This window comes from Oryctolagus cuniculus, chromosome 13 (assembly GCF_964237555.1).
Source record: "Oryctolagus cuniculus chromosome 13, mOryCun1.1, whole genome shotgun sequence".
Taxonomy (NCBI): Eukaryota; Metazoa; Chordata; class Mammalia; order Lagomorpha; family Leporidae; genus Oryctolagus; species Oryctolagus cuniculus.
This window is the reverse complement of record NC_091444.1, coordinates 57,596,111-57,617,002: the sequence shown is the minus strand read 5'-3', so window position 1 is coordinate 57,617,002 and position 20,892 is coordinate 57,596,111. Positions and strand designations below refer to the sequence as shown.

The 20,892-nt window shown below is 39.0% G+C and overlaps 1 non-coding gene across 1 annotated transcript in view; it reads left to right on the top strand.

The window, feature by feature from the left end:
* LOC103351033 (formin-2) overlaps nt 1–20,892 on the top strand; it is a 134,321-nt gene that overhangs the window by 5,564 nt on the left and 107,865 nt on the right. The window contains exon 2 of the transcript XR_011381527.1: nt 6,578–6,714. This is a non-coding gene — a transcript (formin-2). The remainder of the gene's footprint in view (nt 1–6,577; nt 6,715–20,892) is intronic.

Below are 20,892 nucleotides of genomic sequence, written 5' to 3'. Positions count from 1 at the left end.
AAAGTGGAAAAAAGGAATCAGTTAAGGTTTTATTATTTTTTTGACTTTATAAATAAAGGATGTTTATTTAGCTCACTGGTTTGGAGGCCGAGATTTATTTTATTTTATTTTATGAACATAAATTTCCAAAGTACAGCTTATGGATTACAATAGCTTCCCCCCCATAACTTCCCTCCCACCCACAACGCTCCCCTCTCCCACTCCCTCTCCCCTTCCATTCACATCAAGATTAATTTTCAATTATCTTTATATATAGAAGATCAATTTAGCATATATTAAGTAAAGATTTCAAGAGTTTGCACCCACACAGAAACACAAAGTGTAAAATACTATTTGAGTACTAGTTATAGCATTAATTAAACACCTAAGAGTAATTGTGTATTAATTACAGAGTTCAACCAATAGTTTTAAGTAGAACATAAAAAATACTAAAAGAGTAAAGTATTAAGTTCTTTTTTTTGTTTGTTATATAGTTTTTTTTTATTTATTTAATAAATGTGAATTTACAAAGTGCAACTTTTGTATTGTTGTGGCTTCCCCTCCCCCAACCTCCCTCCCGTGGCCCTCCCCTCTTCCACTCCCTCTCCCATCCCGCCCTTCATCACGTTTCATTTTCAATTACCTTCATATACTGAAGATGAACTTTGTATATACTAAGCAAGGATTTCAACAGGCTGCACTCACACAGCCGCACAAGGTATAGGGTATTGTTCGACTGGTAGTGTTGTTTTTAAGTTTCATAGTAGAACACATTAAGGACAGAGATCCTACGTGGGGAGCATGTACCCAGTGACTCCCATTGTTGATTTAACAACTGGCACTCTTTATTTATGACGTCAGCAATCACCCGAGACTCTTGCTATGAGCTGTCTAGGCTATGGAAGCCCCTTGAGTTCACCGACTCTGAACTTGTTTAGTCAAGGCCGTATCACAGTGGAGGTTCCTTCCTCCCTTCAGAGAAAGGCGCCTCTCTCCTTGATGGCCTGTTCCTTCTGCTGGGGTCTTGTTCACCAGGATCTTTCATTTAGATTGTTTTTTGCCACCATGTCATGGCTTTCCATGCCTGTGAGACTCTTCATGGACCTTTTAGCCAGATCCAAATGTCCCAAGGGTTGATTCTGAGGCAGGAGTGCTGCCATTCTGAGTCTGCTTTGTGTCCTGTTTCCCCCGCGGGATCATTCTCTCCCTTTTAATTCTATCCTTCATTAGTTGCTTACACTGGTCTTATTTGTAAAATCTCATCGACACCATACCCTATCTTTTTGATCGGTTGTATATTTATACTTATCACTTTACCAAGTGCATTGGCGTTGGTACCTGCCTCCTTGGTAAGATTGAGTTGAAATCCCCTGGCACATTTCTAGTTCCACCATTGGAGGTAAGTCCGAGTGAGCATGTGCCAACCTGTATATCTCCTCCCTCTCTTATTCCCACTCCTATGTTTAACAGAGATCACTTTTCTGTTAATTCTAAACGCCTAAGAATGATTGTGCATTGATTACAGAGTTCAACCAGTGGTCTTATGTAGAACAAACAGAGCAGCAACAACAACAACAATATAAATAGTAAAAGGAATAAAATAGTAAGTTGTTCCTCAACAGTCTAGACAAGGGCTGATCATGTCATTGTCTCTCATAGTGTCCATTTCACTTCAATGGGTATCATTTTAGAAGCTCATTTAGTTGCCATTGATCAGGGAGAACATGTGATATTTGTCCCTTTTGGACTGGCTTATTTCACTCAGCATGATGGTTTCCAGCTTCCTCCATTTTGTTGTAAATGCCCGGATTTCATTGTTTTTTACTGCTGTATAGTGTTCCATAGGGTATATATCCCATAGTTTCTTTTTCCAGTCATCCGTTGATGGACATTTAGGTTGATTCCATGTCTTAGCTATTGTGAATTGAGCTGCAACAAATATTGATGTGCAAATGGCTCTTTTTTTTTTCTCCCCTTTAATTCCATTTGGGTAAATTTCAAGGAGTGGGATGGCAGGGTCCTGTGGTAGTGCTATATTCAGGTTTCTGAGGACTCTCCAAACTGTCTTCCATAGTGGCTTTACCAGTTTGCATTTCCACCAACAGTGGATTAGTGTCCCTTTTCCCCCACATCCTCACCAGCATCTGTTGTTGGTTGATTTCTGTATGTAAGCCAATCTAACCGGAGTGAGGTGAAACCTCATTGTGGTTTTGATCTGCATTTCCCTGATGGCTAGGGATCCTGAGCATTTTTTCATGTGTCTGTTGGCCATTTGGATTTCCTCTTTTGAAAAATGTCTGTTAAGGTCCTTGGCCCATTTTTTTATTGGGTTGTTTGTTTTGATTTTGTGGTGTTTTTTGATCATTTTATAGATTCTAGTTGTTAATCCGTTGTCTGTTGTGTAGTTTGCGAATAACGTCTCCCATTCTGTTGGTTGCCTCTTCACTTTACTGACATTTCAAAGGCAGAGTCATAGAGAGAGGCAGAGACAGAAAGAGGTCTTCCATCTACTGGTTTACTCCTCAAATGGCTGCAACAGCCAGAGCTGAGCCGATCTGAAGCCAGGAGCCAGGAGCCTTTTCAGGTCTCCCATACTGGTGCAGGGGTCCGAGGACTTGGGCCATCTTCCACTGCTTTCCCAGGCACATTAGCAGGGAGCTGGATTGGAAGTGGAGCAGCCGGGATTAGAACTGGCACCTCTATGGGATGGGCACTGCACCACAGCGCCAGTCCTAGTTTTACTTTTTAATTGTTGAATTTTTTATTTAGTGGGGCCATTAAGTCTTGGAACATAATATATGTGAAATGTTATCTATAAAATAAAAAAATTAAAGAAATAAGTAGTTTAGATATAAAATCTTTTTAATTTTTTTATTTGAGAGACATAAAGAGAGAGACTTTATACAGCAAAAATGCAGGGACATTTTGAATTGTTTGCCTACTTTCTTGGAATTTATGGGCACAAAACTTTCTCTTGTGAAATATGAAATCCTTTTAAATCATATGGAAAGTTCTTTAATGTTAATACTTCTAATAATTAATTATATTCTTGCAAATTATAATTTTAATGGTGGTATGGTAGTGCATCCTATGGAAATTTGATTTTTATAAATTTGAATGTTGGATTATTTTAATTTTTTAGTATTATAAAAATGCTGCAACAAACATCTATTGTGTAAATATTTCTTTTTATATTTTTTGACAAGGCATTATATTTGCATTGAAACTGGTACAGCAAGAATTTCTTTCTTGTTTTTTTTTTTTTTTTTAATTTTAGCTCCCACATAAAAGGGAGAACATGCAGTATTTATCTTTTGGTGTTGGTTTATTTCTCTCAACATGATGTCCTCCAGTTGTAACCATTTTGATGCAAAGATAGAATTTCATTATTTTTCTATCTGAATAGTAATCCATTGTGTGTGTGTATTACATTTTCTTCATCTATTTTTCTGATGACAGATATCTTGGTTGGTTCCATATCTTACCTTTTGTGAACAGTGCTGCCCTAAATAATGTTGGTACAGGTATTTCTTTGATACAATGTGTTCATGTCTTGGGTATATGCCCAGTGGTGGGATTGCTAGGTCATATGGAAAATCTATTTCTAGGTTTTTATGATATTGCCAATTTTACAGTTTTTGCACTAATTTGCATTCACAGTGTATAAGAGTTCCTCTTTCTCTATATCCTCACCAGCATTTGTTACTCTTTGTCTTGTGGAAAATAACTGTTCTATCAGTGGTGAAGTAATAATGTCACTGTGGTTTTGATTTGCATTTCCCTGATGCCTGATAATTTTGAACAGTGTTTCTCATATTTGTTTGCCATTTTTGTTTCTTTTGAGAACTTTCTGGTGAGGTCCTTCTTTTGCCCATTTCTTTGCTGGATTGATTGTTTTCCTATTATTGAATTTTTTTTTTATATCCTGGATAGGTAGCTTACAAATATTTCCCCATTGTTTTGGATGTCTCTTCACTCTCTTTTTTCTTCCAGTTGATGTACAGAAGCTTCTGAGTTTGATATAATCCCATTTTTCTAGTTTTGGTTTTATTGCCTGTGATTTGGGGGTCATATGCAAGCAAAATGTTTCTTTACATGTCCAAGTATTTTACATGGAAAAAAATGCTTCAATATATAATTATTGGGTTACATTCTAAGAAGCTTTTAAAACATCTGACTAATGTTTCTAAATGGCTCTCAAAATTAATATTAATTTATAATTCCACTAGAACATGTGATATCTATTTTTCCCAACCTAGAATGGTTTTTGACTCCTGTTGGTTTATTCTTAACGTATATGGAGTGAAAATAAGAGGGGACATGATTACTGATTAGTTTTTCAAAATCTTTTCATGCATAGAAAAAACAACGTCTATTGTATTTCTAATAATTACATGTATGTTTCTAAATCATAACTTATTAATGATTAGTTAACTGTCTTTCCTAATTGATGGTAATTAGGACTATGCAAAGAAAAGGCAATTTTTAACTTTTAATTTTACTGGATAATTTCAAAATTGCTTTTGTATAATATTTATCAGAGTTACTGATAACAAATTTACCAGTTATCAAAGTGTTCTTTCAAGCATATCTGTCTTTTGAAGAAGAGATTGAAGTGAGACATAAGAAACATAATAATTACAAAGAAAAATATTTGATGATATAAAAATGTATTAGAATATATAAGCTTCATACTAGGAGCCAAATTACAAAATGAACCTTTTCTTTTCTAACAAAAGGAATACTAAGATAAGGATTTTTACCTTAAGAATAAGAGAACAGATAAGTCAATAACAGGAGTCACTGTGCACTTACTCCCCATGTGGGAATCCATGTCCTTAATGTGTTGTACAATGTGAATTAATGCTATAACTAATACTCAAACAGTACGTTACACTTTGTGTTTCTGTGTGGGTGCAAACTGTTGAAATCTGTACTTAATATACACTAAATTGATCTTCTGTATATAAAGATAATTGAAAATGAATCTTGGCTGGCACCGTGGCTCACTAGGCTAATCCTCTGCCTGCGGCGCCGGCACACCGGGTTCTAGTCCTGGTAGGGGCACCGGATCCTGTCCTGATTGCCCCTCTTCCAGTCCAGCTCTCTGCTGTGGCCCGGGAGTGCAGTGGAGGATGGCCCAAGTGCTTGGGCCCTGAACCCGCATGGGAGACCAGGAGGAAGCCCCTGGCTCCTGGCTTTGGATCAATCAGCATGGTGCGCTGGCTGCTGCACGCCAGCTGCAGCGGCCATTGGAGGGTGAACCAACGGTAAAGGAAGACCTTTCTCCTTGTCTTTCTCTCTCACTGTCCACTCTGCCTGTCAAAAAAAAAAAAAAAAAAAAGAATCTTGATGTGAATGGAATGGGAGAGGGAGCGGGAGAGGGTTGCGGGTGCGAAGTTATGGGGGGGGACTGTAATCCAAAAGCTGTACTTTGGAAATTTATATTTATTAAATAAAAGTTAAAATAAAAAATAAGGGTAAAAAATAATAAGAAAACAGAATAAATGCTGATGTGTTATGAAAAAACTAGGGAACAGTTAAGGAGAATCAAGCAGCAATATTGCAGAGAAGTAGAGATGAACAAACATCTTGAACTGACGGTTAGCACAATAAAAACAGGATTGAGGACTTTGAAAAATGATTTGAATCAGGTAAATTAATTGTTGCTAAAAATTTACATTTCTAAATTTAATCGTTACTAAGTTTTATGTTGCCTTCATATATATATATATATATATATATATACACACACACACACTATATATAACATATATATGTTAGCAATCTAAAATTTATTTTAAAAATAAATTATGATATGTTTTCTAAAATTACTCATTGTAGTGCTTGGCACCTACTGGTACTCAGTGCATGTTTTCTATATAAAGCAATGAAAGGTGAATTGAGTTCAATCATTCACGTAAAGCTGATTTAGCCATGTTTATATTAAAATTCAGGCTAAATAGCTGTGAAATTATAATGAAATTATTTAAATGTTTTGTGAAGAAACTTTATTTTACAGTTTCATCTCTGCCTGAATTTGAGAACTGTTTTTGCTATTTGATGAATTTAGCTGTGATTCATGAAATTTTTTGTTAATTTTTTAAAAGATTTTATTTATTTATTAATTTGAGAGGTAGAGTTACAAACAGTGAGAGGGAGAGACAGAGAGAGAGGTCTTCCTTCCATTGGTTCACTCCCCAAATGGCTGCAACAGCCAGAGTTATGCCAGTCCAAAGCCAGGAGCCAGGAGCTTCATCCAGGTCTCCCACGTGGTTGCAAGGACCCAAGGACTTGGGCCATCTTCTACTGCTTTCCCAGGCCACAGCAAAGAGCTGGATGGGAAGTGGAGCAGCTGGGACTAGAACTGAAACCCATATGGGATGCCAGTGTTGCAGGTGGAGGATTAACCTACTGTGCCACCGCACTGGCTCCATGAAATTAAAATTTAAGTATTTCCTGTAAGATCCAGGTCCTGGTGCTTTGGTGGGTTGCTTCCTCTTAACAGAATTTTTAAAAAATTGTCACTCTTAAATAAGCCGTTAAACTATTTTTCCTGAAAGCCAAGAGATGACCAACTTAGGAAATATGTCTTTAGGTGAGAGAACAGCAAAACAATCCCCAGAGTTCTCTCTCAAGCCAAGAGAATGCAAGAAAACTACAAGATGAAATGCAACTGATTCACCTTTGCCAAAAAAGGAGGAAGACATTGCACCAAAGGAAGAGAATTATGAGGTATTTTTCTTTATTTGTTGTCAAATATGCATGTGTATGTTTTCATATGTGTATAGATCTATACAACCGCTTGCATCATGGAACATGTAGGACACTTTTAATCCAAATATATATGTATTTTGTACAAATAGTGGTGTTGGTGACATTTTCAGCCAGTTTGGTAATGTCATGTGAATTCAACTGCGCTTGTCTGTGACTCTCTGATAGTGGCATTCACAACATGTAATGTTCATTCCACTCCCTTTGTGACTCTCAAGTAGTCGCATTCACAGCCGCCTCATTCAGAGGAGAAGCTTTAATATTCCCCATAAAAATGGATGATCTTTTTCAGAATCTCAAGACCTTTGAAAGTAACAATGGATATTCTAGCTTTGGATAGTGAATTCTCTCCTTGAATGTGTTTCCTTCCCTGGATCTATTCCTGGAGAGGTTAGTTTGTGAGTTCTACTGGTAGGCAAGGAAGAAAAATGAAATATTTTGCACGTTATTTTTCTCACTTTTGAGAGTAAAATGTACTGCAAGAACTTTCCTGTTTCAGTACAAGAAACTTGGGAGACAATGATGTACCATACTGTATACATTGTGATAATTCATACAGAGGTATTTTCTGTAATAATAGTTCAGTGTACTTTCTCATATTGCATGCTTATTACTTTTTAAAATATTACAAGGAGGTAAGCAGCAAATAATCTCTTGATTTCCTTTTCTTTTAAAAAATTTTTATCTAAGATGAATTTCAGGCATTTAATGTATACAGATTTAGGAGCACAGTGATACTTCCCACCTTGCCCTCCCTCCTGCCCCTGTTCCCTCCCTTTCTCTTCCTTCCTTTCCTGTTCCCTCTCAATTTTTATAGTGATCTACTTTCAGCTCACTTTATACTTATGAGATTAATCCTACATTAAGTGAAGAGTACAACAAATAGTATAGAGAAAAAAAATACTGTTCCTCAGTAGTAGAGACAAGGGCTGTAATCGTAATTGAACTCAGAATGCTTTTCTAAGAAGCACTCTCTGAATTTTCCTTTCATGTGGCAGTTTGGCATAGTAGTTAAGATGCTGGTTGGGATGCCTGCAGATCATTTGGAGAGCCTGGGTTCAAGTCACTGCTCCACTCCTCATTCTGTCTTCCCTCTACTGCACACTATGGGACAAAGCAGATAATGGCTTATGTGGTTGGGTCCCTGTTACCCGCATGGTAAACTTGGATTGAGTTCTAGGCTTCTGACTTCAGCCTGACTCAGCCTTGGCTGTTGTGGAAAATTAAGTAAACTAGTGATTGGAAGATACCCCTCTGTGACTCTGCATGCCTCTCCCTCTCTCCCTCTCTTTCCCTCTCTCTCCCTCTCCCTCCCTCTCTCTATCCATTTCACTCTCACATAAAAATGAATAAATATTAAAATTTCGCTCTTATTAGTGTTTTGAGATATTTCTTAACTTGCATTTATGCATTTATATTACAGAAATAAAAGCAATTTGATAGAAGGGCCTTAGAAATTGAGTCAGATGACTTAACAAATTGACACTCTTGTTTATGGCGTCAGTAATCTCCCTAGGTTCTTGTCATGAGTTGCCAAGGCGTGATGTGAATGGAATGGGAGAGGGAGCGGGAGATGGGAGGGTTGCAGGTGGGAGGGAAGTTATGGGGGGGGGGGCGGGAAGTCATTGTAATCCATAAGCTGTAGCTGTACTTTGGAAATTTATATTTATTAAATAAAAAAAAAAGATGAAAAAAAGAAATAGAGTCAGATGGATCTGGCTTTGTGTCATAGCAGGTAAAGCTGCCATTTGTGACAAAAGCATCCCATACATGTGCCAGTTTGTGTCCTGGCTGCTCCACTTCAACTCCACGTCCTGCTAGTGCCTAGGAAAAGCAGCAGAAGATAACCTAAGTGTTTGGGCCCCTGCCACCCATGAGGAAGACACAAATGAAGTTCCTGGCTCATGACTTTGGTTTGGCCAGGGATTGGCTATTGGGGCCAACTGGGAAGTAAACCAGTAGATAGAGGATCTTTCTCTGTCTCTCTGTTTATTGGACTTTCAAATAACTGAATAAATCTTTACAATTAAAAAAAGGAATAGAGCCAGAAAACCGAGGAAAAATTGTGGAGCTTTCTTTTATTTTTAGCTCCTGTTATCATGACTGTGGTAACTCAGTTCATTGATGTATGTGGAAGTGCTTGCTTAGAATTACCCTTTCCTAATAAAGATATTTCTTTATAAATGGCTCTAAAATCTTAGAAAAATAGACTATCTACATAATATTCTCAGGACCAGGGAACTTAACTTTGGAAAGTTTCATCTATTCAAATATTATTCAGATATCAGATTCTTATAGTATGGTGGCTACATAGGTTAGATATCAGAGTGTCAAGCTAATTTTTTAATATAGTCAAGTATAATCATCTTTTATTTTATTCTTTGATTTGCTGCAGTTCAGAGAGAGGATTTCCAATTCTGATATTTTTAAATATTCCCCTGTGAGTTCTTTTTTACTTTAATGGATTTGTCATCTTCCATTAAATTTTTGAGCTTTTGATATTTCTGCTTCGAAAATGTTTGAAGTTTGGTTCCAACATTTTTCCAGTTGGGCACCATTTATTATAAACCTTTGATTGTTTAAGTGCACAGATTATTATTTAGTTTCAGAGGAAGATTAATATTTCATTGAGTATCAGTGAAAATTCCTTTTTATTTTTAAAATTTTATATATATGTATACATTCTCATTTTAATTTAAAGGCAGAGTGACATAGACTAACAATGGGGGGTAGTCCATATGCTGGTTTATGTGCAACATGTCCACAGCAGCCAGAAGTTGGTTGGGCTGAAGCCAGAAGTTCAAAACTTTATCTGGAATTCCCAAATGGGTGGTAGAGACCATGAGCCAAAATAAACCTCTTTCCTTCAAAGTTGGCTTTTCTCAGGTATTTTGTTGTAGTAACAAAAATCACTTTGGGTTAGGAATTCTAGAAACGAGGGTGTTAAATATTCCCGTGTTGTTCAAGTCTCTTGAATATTAACAACAAAACTTTGTAGAAAAGATAGTTTAATCTATGATCATTTTATGTACTGTATTTTTTCAAAATCTTTTAGAGCTAACATTTCTTTTTCTTTTTTTAATTTTTTTAAGATTTTATTTATTTATTTGAGAGGTAGAGTTATAGACAGTGAGAGGGAAAGACAGAGAGGAAGGTCTTCTTTCCATTGGTTCAGTCCCCAAATGGGCACAATGGCTGGAGCTGTGCAGATCCAAAGCCAGGAGCCAGGAGCTTCTTCCGGGTCTCCCACATGGGTGCAGGGGCCCAAGGACTTGGGCTGTCTTCTACTGCTATCGCAGGCCATAGCAGAGAGCTGGATTGGAAGAGGAGCAGCCGGGACTAGAACTGGCGCCCATATGGGATGCCGGTGCTGCAGACGGAGGATTAACCTGCTGCGCCACAGTGCTGGCCCCAGAGCTAACATTTCTTTTCTTCCTAAAAAGCATTTGAAGTATATCTTAATAATGATAATAATCTTGATAATAATAATAGATAACATTTTTTAAAGATTCATTTACTTACTTGAAAGAGTTACAGAGAGGCAGAGGCAGAGGCAGGGAGGGAGAGAGAGAGAGAGAGAGTGATTTTCATCTGTTGTTCACTTCCTAAATGCCTGCAGTGGCTGAAGCTGGGCTGATCTTAAGCCAGGAGCCAGGAGCTTCTTCCAGGTCTCCCACGTGGGTACAGGGGCCCAAGGACCTAGGCCATCTTCTACTTTCTGAGGCCATTTCAGAGAGCTGGATGGGAAGTGGAGCAGCTGGGACTTGAACCAGTGCCCAAATAGGATGCTGACACTTCAAGCAGTGGCATTACCTGCCATGCCACAGCGCCGGCCCCAGATAACATATATCGAGCACAATGTCAGACCCATACAAAAAATGCTTCATTTAATTCTCACAACAGTCATAGGAGGTAATTAAGTCGATTATTTCCAGCTTATAGATGAGGAGACAGGCTTGACTTGTGTTAACCTTGGGTAACTTGTGTAAGGCCATAGCTAGATTGGTGGTGCTGTTAGAATTGGTTTCCAGACAGTGGCTTCTATAGCTTAAATTCAGAGCTGCTATGCCATGCTGCCTCATCTGAACCTACTTCACAAAATCTAGTAACAAATCCATGTATTTTAGTGGAAAAATGTGGGGAGAAAGTAAGAAATAGCGTTTATTCTCTAAGAAATGAAAGTAATCACTGAGTGTATCCATGAGAGGAACTCTTCAAGATTTCCTCAGGCTATAACTAGGTAATAAAATATGCAATGTGTATGATAAATAAGGTAGGCCTTTCAGAATATAATATGACCTTAGACAAGACACCCAGCAGTCTTGCATTTCCTAATTAGTATAATGATGGTTAGAGACTAAGTGTGAGGGGAGGAAAGATTTCATTCCTTTGGGTCTTTTCTTGGGGTGGGAGGAGGGAGGGGAGAAGAAAGAGAAACTCTGAGAAACCCTGCCCTCCTCTTGCCCTTGTCTTTACATAGCTAGGACTTTACCAGAAACTAGCTTTTACACACATATGAAGTCTTACATTATGTGCTAGAGAGAATGATGTTGTCATCCTTAAAGCTTTCTCAAGTTTCTGTGTTCCTGTGGTACTTGGGGACTGTTCCCTAGGCAGTGGCAGAGCTAGCTCTTCTTTTATACAAGGGTACTTCAGGGGCTGACACTGTGGTATAGTGGGCTAAGCCTCCACCTGTGGTGCCAGCATCCCCTATGAGCGCCAGTTTGAGACCCGGCTGCTCCACTTCTGATCCAGCTCTCTGCTAATGGCCTGGGAAAGTGGTGGAAGGTGGCCCAAGCGCTTGGGCACCTGCACCCATGTGGGAGACCTGGAAGAAGATACTGGCTCCTGGCTTTGGACTGGCCCAGCTCCAGCTCCAGCCATTTGGGGAGTGAACCAGCAGATGGAAGACCTTTCTTTCTGCCTCTGCCTCTCTCTATAGCTCTGCCTCTCAAATAAATAAATAAATCTTTAAAACAAAACAAAACAATGCTCCAAAAAGCTAATGGAAGGATGGGATTAAAAGATAAGTTTATTCTGCAAACAATTTTAAAATCTAGGTAAAGAATTTTTTATGATATGCATTTGCATGAACACTATGAAGATCCCCTGTATGTATGAATTTCAAAATAATTTTGCATCAGGATAAATGTCCCTTTTAATTCCATTTTCTATGAACTTTTTGAACTCCCCTCATATGTCATTGTATTGTGTTTTCCAGGTCTCCTAGGTGAATGGTTGAGATTCAACTTCTTGATCCATCACTTGTTGCCTCCCAGGGTATGCTTTGAGAGAAAGTGTGATTTAGGAGCAGAGTCAGGACTTGAATCCAATTACCCAATATTGGATGCAGACATCTCCGCTTTTGTCTTAATGACTGGTTCAAATGGTGCCCCAAGGCATCCTGTTTTGCAGAAAAGTATGTTCAGTTAAGTTCTCGATTGTTAATTGGAAGAAGAGAAACACAGGTTCTTGTGTGTGTCCACTCCTCCCATCTGGACAAAATTACATGCTCTGGACAAAAAGGGAGTTCAGTAGAATCCAGCTGGAGTACAAGTCCTAGGCAAACAAAACTTATGTTCCCACCACAATGATTGGACTCCATAATAAACTGGATTCATGTCTTATTTTTGCAAAATCAAGAATACTTATTGATTGCTTAGTTTTGCAATCTTGATTGTTTCACATAACATTGGTAACACATTTTTCCATGTCATTAAGTCTTCCTAATGGCACAATAAGGTATTTCATTATGAAAATTTGATCATCCAAACTCAGAGAGGCACAAGAAAGCCCCGTGTACCTATCACTCAGTTTAATAATCACTGTTACTACTGTGTTAACTTTCTGTAACTATAGTGAAATGTCTGAGGCAGGCCACTTTATAAATAAAAGAAATGGGGTGGACATTTGGCACAGCAATGGGGACACCTCTTGGGGATATAAGTCTCCTATATTATAGTGCCTGGGTTAGTCTCAGCTCTGTTTCCAGTTCTGGTATCCTGCTGATGCATAGCCTGGGAGGCAGCAGGTGATGTCTCTAGTACTTGGATCTCTGTCATCCTGGCAGAAAACTCAGATTGAGTCCTGGCTGTGTCTTGGCCTAGCCACAGCTATTGCCAGCATTTGGGGAGTAAACCAGCAGATGGAAATCTCTGTCTGAATTTCTGTCTTTTAATTATTAATAATAATAATAAAGATATGATAGGTTTATTTTAGCTCACAGTCCTGGAGTGGCCCCTGTTAGTTGGGGCTGTAGTGTCGGCCTTCTTGCTGGCAGCCTTCCAAGATGACACAGGGTATTATGTGACAAGTCAGGGAACACATAATTTTATGTGAGTCTCTGTGGTCTCTCCTCATCAGGCCACCAGGAGTGAATTAAGAACACTTTACATCAATGTCCTATCCCAATGTATCCACTTCCCAAAGGTCCCATCTTTAAATTGCTCAATTGGATTAAGTTTCTATCCTCTTAATACTATTAACTTATAACTCTGGAGTTGAAAACATTTTGCATGATGTAGGTATCAAATCATATTCGTACCATCACAATTACCAGTGCCATAATTGTGTTATGTACTCCTTCCCTGCTCTCACACCCTCTGACCTTTAACTTCTAGACATATGTTAGTGTGCATCTCAGAAAAGGATATTTTAATTATCCCACAATGCATTATTTACACTGGATGAAGATAGACATAGTTATTAGGAGCCATCACAGTAACACAGCAGATTAAGACACTGCTTGGGATGCTGGTATACCACATTGGAGTGCCACGTCAAGTCTCAGTTGCTCTGTTTCTGATTCAGTACCCTGCTAAAGCACCTGGGAAAGCAGCAGAAGATGATCCAAGTATTTGGACCCCTGCCACCCATGTGGAAGACCCAGAAGGAGTTCCAGGCTCCTGGCTTTGGCCTGGCCCAGCCCTGTCCCAGGCTTTGCAGCTATGTGGGGAGTGAACCAGCAGATAGATTTCTTTTTTTCTGTCTGTCTCTCTCTCTGTTACTCTGATTTCAAACAAGTAAAATAAATCTTAAAAAGAAGAAACAGTTGTTAATGTTACCTGCTAGCTACTCCATTTTTGGGCCTTTCTGATACCCAAGAGTGGAAGTTGGATGCAGTCTACCCCAGGATTTGATTCATGCTTAGTTGTCTGCTCTTCATCCCCAGCACTTTGGGGACAGCACATGTGCATGACGGGAGGTACCGTGTGCTTTGTAATCACTCATCAGGAGGCTTTCACTATCTGACTTTCCCAGTTGTATTCACGCTATGAGTATATATGGCTTTGGAGATGACAGCTGGATTACTGCATATTTTTCCATCTACCTTTCCCTCTAATGGGTTTTCTATCCACTTGCTATTCATTACATGAACTCATCATTTTACTAATGCTTACAAAATGGTAATTTTCTAATTCTGCCATTTGGTGTTCATTTTTGGTTGGCATGTCTTTTTTATTGAAAACTTTCCTTTACTAGGTACCTTTTCATATCCCCAAATACAACTCATACTGGAAAGACACAGTAAATGCTTCATTACTCCCCATTAATTCTCTATGATCAGTTGTAAATGGTGACCTAGGATTCTCTAGTGACATCTAATGAATTTTAATTTTTCTTATGCCTTTTAATATACAGTATGTTCACATCAGTGGGGTTATTATTCTTTCTATAATAGCATGAATTTTAGTGGTTTTATACGTAGCCATTATGTATATTAGTCTTTCTTTTTTTAAAAGTATAATATCCATTTTTCCCCAAATATTTATTTATTTGCTTGAAAAGCCAAATTACAGAGAACCAGAGGCAAAGGCATAGGCAGAGGTAGAGAGAAAGAGAGGTCTTCCATCCATTGTTTCACTCACCAAATGGCCACAACAGCCAAAGCTGCGCTGATCTGAAGCCAGGAGCCAGGGGCTTCTTCCAGGTCTCCCACGTGGGTGCAGGGCCATCTTCCACTGCTTTCTCAGGCCATAGCAGAGAGCTGGATCAGAAGAGGAGCAACCTGGACTAGAACTGGCGCCTGTATGGGATGCCAGCACTGCAGGTGGAGGCTTAACCTGCTAAGCCATAGCGCCAGCCCCAAAATATAATATCCTTTTAAAAATATTTATTTTACTTTTTTGAAAGACAGACTGATAGAGAGAGGGTGAGGTAAAGAGTGAAAGAGATCCTTCACCTACTGGGTCACTTGGCTGCAACAGCCAGGGTTGGGTCAGAGTCAGACCTAAGCCAGAATTCACACAATTCTAACGTAATTGGGCAGTCTTCCACTGCCTTCCCAGATGCATTAGCAGGGAGCTGGATCAGAAATGAAGCAACTGGGACACGAACCGGAGCCCATATGGGATGCCAGCATCACAAGTGGTAGCTTAACCTGCAGTACCACAACACGGGCCCCTAGACCATTTTTCTAAATAAATTTATCTTTGTTCTTGGACATTTTACTGCCTTCTAGTTTTTCCCTATCAATATTTCATTTATTAGTATACCAGGAGCTGTGCTAAGCACTTTACATGTTTCATTATCACAGCAATCCTGTGGTGCATCTCTCTTTGAATATGCCCAGGAATGTTCAGCTAGAATATATTTTCCACAGTTCCTGGCCAAAGGGATGAAGGTTTTTTTTTTTTTTTACTTTGGAAATTTATATTTATTAAATAAAAGTTAAAAAAGAAAGTATATATTTACTACAACTCTTAGTTTGTATGGACCATTTACATTTTCAGTATTTGAAGTTGATGAGATCATCTTGACTCAAGATCTTCAAGGTCTATTAAGGATCATTTTTTCTTTTTTTTTTAACTTTTATTTAATGAATATAAATTTCCAAAGTACAGCTTATGGATTACAATGGCTCCCCCCCCCCATAATGTCCCTCCCACCCGCAACCCTCCCCTTTCCCACTCCCTCTCCCCTTCCATTCACATCAAGACTCATTTTCGATTCTCTTTATATACAGAAGATCAGTTTAGCATACATTAAGTAAAGATTTCAACAGTTTGCTCCCACACAGAAACATAAAGTGAAAAATACTGTTTGAGTACTAGTTATAGCATTAAGTCTCAATGTACAGCACACTAAAGACAGAGATCCTGCATGAGGAGTAAGTGCACAGTGACTCCTGTTGTTGACTTAACAAATTGACACTCTTGTTTATGGCATCAGTAATCACCCTAGGCTCTTGTCATGAGCTGCCAAGGCTATGGAAGCCCCCTGAGTTCACTGATTCTGATCATATTTAGACAAGGCCATGGTCAAAGTGGAAGTTCTCTCCTCCCTTCAGAGAAAGGTTCCTCCTTCTTTGATGACCCGTTCTTTCCACTGGGATCTCACTCGCAGAGATCTTTCATTTAGGTTTTGTTTTTTTTTTTTGTTTTTTTTGTTTTTTTTTGTTTTTTTGCCAGAGTGTCTTGGCTTTCCATGCCTGAAATACTCTCATGGGCTTTTCAGCCAGATCCACATGCCTTAAGGGCTGATTATGAGGCCAGAGTGCTGTTTAGGACATCTGCCATTCTATGGGTCTGCTGTGTATCTCACTTCCCATGATGGATCGTTCTCTCCCTTTTTTATTCTATCAGCTAGTATTTGCAGACACTATTCTTGTTTATGTGATCCCTTTGGTTCTTAGTTCTATCATTATGATCAATTGTGAACAGAAGTTGATCACTGGGACTAGTGAGATTGCGTAGGTACATGCCACCTTGATGGGATTGAATTGGAATCCCCTGGTATGTTTCTAACTCTACCGTTTGGGGCAAGTCAGCTTGAGCCTGTCCCGAATTGCACATCTCTTCCCTCTCTTATTCCCACTCTTATATTTAACAGCGATCACTTTTCAGTTAAGTTTCAGCACTTAAGAAGAATTGTGTATTGATTACAGTATTCAACCAAAAGTATTAAGTAGAACAAACAAAAAAAATACTAAGAGGGATAACATATTAAGTTGCGCATCAACAGTCAGGGTGAGGGCTGATCAAGTCACCGTTTCTAGTGTTCATTTCACTTTAACAGGTTTCCTTTTTGGTGCTCAGTTAGTTGTCACCTATCAGGGAGAACAAGTGATATTTGTCCCTTTGGGATTGGCTTATTTCACTCAGCATAATGTTTTCCAAATTCCTAACAGGGATCACTTTTCAGTTAAAATTTAAACACCTAAGAATAATTGTGTATTAATTGCAGAGTTCAACCAATGGTACTAGAACAAAAAAAAAAACTAAAATGGATAAAGTATTACATTGTACATCAACCATCAGGACAAGAGCTGATCAAGTTGCTGTTTCTCATAGTGTCCATTTCACTTGAACAATTTTCCCCTTTGGTGCTCAGTTAGTTGTCGCTGATCAGGGAGGACATATGATATTTGTCCCTTTGTGACTATCTTAATTCACTCAGCATGATGTTTTCCAAATTCCTCCATCTTGTTGCAAATGACCGGATTTCATTGTTTTTGACTGCTGTATAGTATTCGATAGAGTACATGTCCCATAATTTCTTTATCCAGTCTACTGTTGATGGGCATTTAGGTTGGTTCCAGGTCTTGGCTATTGTGAATTGAGCTGCGATAAACATTAATGTGCAGACAGCTTCTTTGTTTGCCAATTTCGTTTCCTTTGGGTAAATTCCAAGTAGTGGTATGGCTGGGTTGTATGGTAGGGTTATATTCAGGTTTCTGAGGAATCTCCAGACTGACTTCCATAGTGGCTTAACCAGTGTGTATTCCCACCAACAGTGGGTTAGTGTCCCTTTTTGCCCACATCCTCTCCAGCATCTATTGTTGGTAGATTTCTGAATGTGAGCCATTCTAACCGGGGTGAGGTGAAACCTCATTATGGTTTTGATTTGCATTTCCCTGATTGCTAGTGATCTTGAACATTTTTTCATGTGCCTGTTGGCCATTTGGATTTCCTCTTTTGTTTTTATTTTTTTTTTTTTATTTTTTGACAGGCAGAGTGGACAGTGAGAGAGAGAGACAGAGAGAAAGGTCTTCCTTTGCCGTTGGTTCACCCTCCAATGGCCGCCGCGGCCGGCACGCTGCGGCCGGCGCACCGCGTTGATCCGATGGCAGGAGCCAGGAGCCAGGTGCTTTTCCTGGTCTCCCATGGGGTGCAGGGCCCAAGCACCTGGGCCATCCTCCACTGCACTCCCTGGCCACAGCAGAGAGCTGGCCTGGAAGAAGGGCAACCGGGACAGAATCCGGCGCCCCGACCGGGACTAGAACCCGGTGTGCCGGCGCCGCTGGGCAGAGGATTAGCCTAGTGAGCCGAGGCGCCGACCTGGATTTCCTCTTTTGAACAATGTCTATTGAGGTCCTTGGCCCATCTCTTAAGTGGGTTGTTTGTTTTGATGTTGTGAAGTTTCTTGATTTATTTGTAGATTCTGGTTATCAACCCGTTATCATTTGCATAGTTTGCAAATATATTTTCCCATTCTGTTGGTTGCCTCTTCACTTTCCTGACTGTTTCTTTTGCAGTACGGAAACTTCTCAATTTCATGCAATCCCAATAGTTAATTTTGGCTTTGACTGCCTGAGCTTCTGGGGTGTTTTCCAAGAAGTCATTGCCGGTACCTATATCTTGTAGGGTTTTTCCAATGCTCTCTAATAATTTGATGGTGTCAGGTCATAGATTTAAGTCTTTAATCCATGTTGAGTGAATTTTTGTGTAAGGTGTAAGGTAGGGGTCTTGCTTCATGCTTCTGCACGTGGAAATCCAGTTTTCCCAGCGCCATGTATTGAATAGACTGTCCTTGCTCCAGGAATTGGTTTTAGATCCTTGATCAAATATAAGTTGGCTGTAGATGTTTGGATTTATTTCTGGTATTTCTCTTCTGTTCCATTGGTCTCTCCATCTGTTTCTGTACCAGTACCATGCTGTTTTGATTACAAGTGCCCTGTAGTATGTCCTGAAATCTGGTATTGTGATGCCTCCAGCTTTGTTTTTGTTGTACAAGATTGCTTTAGCTATTCGAGGTCTCCTGTGTCTCCATATGAATTTCAGCATCATTTTTTCCAGATCTGAAAAGAATGTCTTTGGTATTTTGATTGGTATCTCACTGAATCTATCAATTGCTTTTGGGAGAATGGACATTTTGATGATATTGATTCTTCCAATCCATGAGCATGGAAGATTTTTCCATTTCTTGGTATCCTCTTCTATTTCTTTCTTTAATGTTTTGTAATTTTCATCGTAGAGATCCTTAACGTCCTTGGTTAAATTTATTCCAAGGTATTTGATTGTTTTTTGTAGCTATTGTGAATGGGATTGATCTTAGAAGTTCTTCCTCAGCCATGGCATTGTCTGTGTATACAAAGGCTGTTGATTTTTGTGCATTGATTTTATACCCTGCTACTTTGCCAAAATCTTCTATGAGTTCCAATAATCTCTTAGTAGAGTTCTTTGGGTCCCCTAAATAAAGAATCATATCGTCTGCAAAGAGGGATAGTTTGAGTTCTTCCTTCCCAATTTGTATCCCTTTAATTTCTTTTTCTTGCCTAATAGCTCTGGCTAGAACTTCCAGAACTATATTGAATAGCAGTGGTGAGAGTGGGCATCCCTGTCTGGTACCAGATCTCAGTAGAAATGCTTCCAACTTTCCCCCGTTCAATAGTATGTTGGCCGTGGGTTTTTCATAGATTGCTTTGATTGTATTGAGGAATGTTCCTGCCATACACAGTTTGCTTAGAGTTTTCATCATGAAAGGCTGTTGTATTTTATCAAATGCTTTCTCGGCATCAATTGAGATAATCATATGGTTTTTCTTCTGCAGTCTGTTAATGTGGTGTATCACATTGATTGTTTTGCGCACATTAAACCATCCCTGCATACCAGGGATAAATCCCACTTGGTCTGGGTGGATGATCTTTCTGATGTGTTGTTGCATTCTATTGGCGAGAATTTTATTGAGGATTTTTGCATCTATGTTCATCAGGGATATTGGTCTGTAATTCTCTTTCAATGCTGCATCTTTTTCCGGCTTAGGAATTAAGGTGATGCTGGCTTCATAGAAAGAATTTGGGAGGACTCCCTCTTTTTCGATTGTTCTGAATAGTTTGAGAAGAATTGGCGTCAGTTCTTCTTTAAATGTCTGGTAGAATTCAGCAGTGAATCCATCTGGTCCTGGGCTTTTCTTTGTTGGGAGGGCCTTTATTACTGTTTCAATTTCTGTCTCAGTTATCGGTCTGTTTAGGTTTTCGATGTCTTCCTGGTTCCATTTAGGTAGGTTGCATGTGTCCAGGAATCTATCCGTTTCTGATAGGTTTCCGTGTTTGCTGGCATACAAGTCCTTGTAGTAATTTCTGATGATTCTTTTTTATTTCTGTGATGTCTGTTGTTGCGTCTTTTCTCTTCTTTTTTTAGTTAGTTGAGCCAATGGGGTATCAATTTTGTTTATTTTTTCAAAAAAACAGCTCCTCGTTTGGCTGATTTTTTGTAACTTTTTTTTTTGTTTCTGTTTGAGCTTGTATTTTTTTTAACTTTTATTTAATGAATATAAATTTCCAAAGTACGATTTATGGATTACAATGGCTTGCCCCACATACCGTCCCTCCCACCCACTACCCTCCCCTTTCCCACTCCCTCTCCCCTTCCATTCACATCAAGATTCATTTTCGATTTTCTTAATATACAGAAGATCAGCTTAGCATACATTAAGTATGTATTTCAACAGTTTGCACCCCCATAGAAACACAAAGTGAAATATATTGTTTGAGTACTCGTTATAGCATTAAATCTCAATACACAGCACATTAAGGACAGAGATCCTACATGAGGAGTAAGTGCACAGTGACTCCTGTTGTTGACTTTACCAATTGACACTCCTGTCTATGAGATATTAAGATGGCTACGCCCACTCTTTTTTCATTTCTGTTGTCATGGTATATCTTTTTCCAGGCTTTCACTTTCAGTCTGTATCTTTGTTGGAAAGATGTGTTTCTTGTAAGCAGCAAATAGATGGGTTTTGTTCCTTAAGCCAGTCAGCCAATCAGTGTCTTTTAACTGGACAGTTCAGGCCATTAATGTTCAATGTGACTAATGGTATGTGGTAACTTTGCCCTGCCGTTTGCCAAAGATAAGTTCTAATATATGCTTTGAATTCCCTGTGATCTTTTGCTGTGAGGTTTCCTTCCTTTACCTT